At 34.0% G+C, this 2,539-nt stretch overlaps 1 long non-coding RNA gene across 1 annotated transcript; it reads right to left on the reverse strand.

Annotated features, from left to right (window-relative positions):
• LOC134203935 (uncharacterized) lies at positions 1-590 on the reverse strand. The gene is made up of 3 exons (XR_009977737.1): positions 281-590; positions 118-213; positions 1-60 (listed from the first exon to the last, which is right to left on the reverse strand). It is a non-coding gene; the product is annotated as an uncharacterized LOC134203935 (long non-coding RNA).
• Between the last annotated feature and the right edge of the window lie 1,949 nt (positions 591-2,539).

Below are 2,539 nucleotides of genomic sequence, written 5' to 3' on the forward strand. Positions count from 1 at the left end.
AGCACATATAACAGGACTCGGTATGAAAACGATTTGAGTTTAGCCGACTTAGTTCAGCATCTGAAATATGGATGTTGTGAACACAAAAATCGTAGCCCTAACGACCGTAACTCTTACCGTTGCAAAAATGATCCTTCCGTATTAGTGCAGGGACACACATAAATGGTAATGCATCCGGTGGAGACTCCGTAAAAGGGAGCTTTGGACGATTTTCTGCAACATAGAAAAGGACGAATGAGTTTTAGTTTCGGAACTGTTCAAGCGTTCATAGTAGAGTTACGGATAGTATTCCGAGATGCAATTGCGGATTTAAAGGGGTATGCCGGGAATACCTGCCGATACCCTATACAAGACAGATCTCCATACGTTACATGGTTTTGCATCACCACTTCCGCACAAGGATGTTTACATTACGCACAACCGTTTCGATCGAGTTCAAAGAGAGACCACGGGGACCACGATCGACTCGAGCGCCGAAACAACCGCGATCGACTTGTGTGCATCTTTTACAACGAGCGCAACCTTTAACCACTTTTTAACTTGTTTTAAACTAGCTTTAAGTTTCAACCACTATAGTTTAATCCCAACTTAATTTTAACAAAATCTTCATTTGGAACACAAACATAAACAAAATCAAACTGTCAATGTTTAGCACCAGCACACGCTAAATGAAAACCACGTGAAAGAAGCAATAAAAAAATGTATTCAGGAAGTTTTTTTTTCAATTGCAATTAGATGTTTTACGGGCGTTTTTAAAATGTACAACATATAGTTTTTATAAATATTCAACAATTTTGTTTTGTTCTAACAATGGATTCTATTGTAGTTGAATTGTTCAGAACTGTTGTCTCCTCAACAAAATAAGTTTCTCAATATTTTTTTTATTATTTCGACTTTAAAAATTATTTTCTTTTCGTTAAAATTGAATAATTTTTCTTTTAGATTCTACTTTTGATGCACAATGAAAAACAAAAGTGTACAATAAAAATATAATAGAATTTATAACTAACTTTTAAATCAATTGTTATTATAAAGTTAGTACAATAAAAGACTTCCCCTATCGTAGAAATTTGACAATATATTTACAATGGATTGTTCTGTTTACCATACAATCGATTTTATTTCAATTGATTAAATCATACAAGGTACCGTAAATTTTTATCCGGGTAGGAAAAATATCAAAAAAGAAAAAGTAGCATCACGAAAAAAATTCCACAGCAAGATATGGGGTGCAATTCTTTATATAATTTTAAAAATTTCAAAATGATATGTATTTGAAATCAATTTTGAGCACCGGATTAGACTTTTGATTATCTACATTGTACATATATTCATTTGATTGTTCATGATAATAAATGTTTTTCTCGAATTGATCCCGAAAAAGGTACTATTTTTTATGTTTATTGAATTTCTAATCTCATGCAATAAACCAACTTCAAAACAAAAAAATCAGCTTGTAATTTTTAAAATTATTTTGAATTCCGCTGGCTATACCGCGCCGTGGTAAATTTTAGTGATTCTACTTTTTCTCTGATGACAGCATTCATCCGGTTCTCCTAGCCCATTCTTTAATGGTTTGTTTCCAAATGCCAAACAAGCGTTGCATTACAATGTTAATAAAACAATGATCCGAATTGGAATTCTTTCGGCATCTTCATGCAACTTTTTTATGATTTGATGTTTTGGCAATGCCTGTAATGAAAATTTTCATGATTTGATGTTTTGGAAATGCCTGTAATGAAACTGAATGGAAACAAAGTGCTTTTTAGTAGATGTTGAGCGTGAAGAAGGAAGAAGAAAGAAAGAATAAATAGGAATAGAGAAAGAAGAAAAAACCAGAGAATGAAGGAGGAAGCAAAAACAAATAAAAATGTGGAAGAAAGATTAAAGAATAAATAAAGAAGGAGGACAAGAAAGGAGAGAGAAGAAGAAAGAAAAAGGAAGACGGAAGAGTCCGTCTTTTGCTCAGCCACTCTGAAAAGAAGGGAAAACCTCCAATTTTTTGTTAGCATACAACCATTACTTGTCATTAGTTCGTACAAGTCGAGTCAAGTATGAGACATTGAAAACGGCCTTACTGTTGAAGTCGAAATACGTATCTGTCAAGGTACAAACAAGTGGTGGTTTTAAATAGAATTGTACGAACTCGTCTTATGATAAGTAAAGACATTCCTCTAAAACCTCAAAATAATTTTCTTATACAATCGCTTTTTCCCATCGGAATTAACTACCAGTTCTTCCGTAGGTTTGGTCGTACCCTGACATGCTTAAAGGGGAGATAGAGAGAAACTGGATATTTTGAAATTTTCAAGAACGGTACTTCACCACAAAACTTCACTAATGTATTACCAAGCGTTTACCACCCCACTTTTTCACTAAACATGCATAATTTTCAACCAAAAGTTTGGTTACGTTTAGCCCAACCACGATCGATATGAAGGAATACCCAAAAAGCGTATTCTTTGGGGGACCCTTCTACTCTACGGTGTCGAAAGCTCGCGGAGGAAATTGACTTATATCCAACGTATTTAAAAGAAAA

This window comes from Armigeres subalbatus, unplaced genomic scaffold (genome assembly GCF_024139115.2).
Source record: "Armigeres subalbatus isolate Guangzhou_Male unplaced genomic scaffold, GZ_Asu_2 Contig297, whole genome shotgun sequence".
NCBI lineage: Eukaryota > Metazoa > Arthropoda > Insecta > Diptera > Culicidae > Armigeres > Armigeres subalbatus.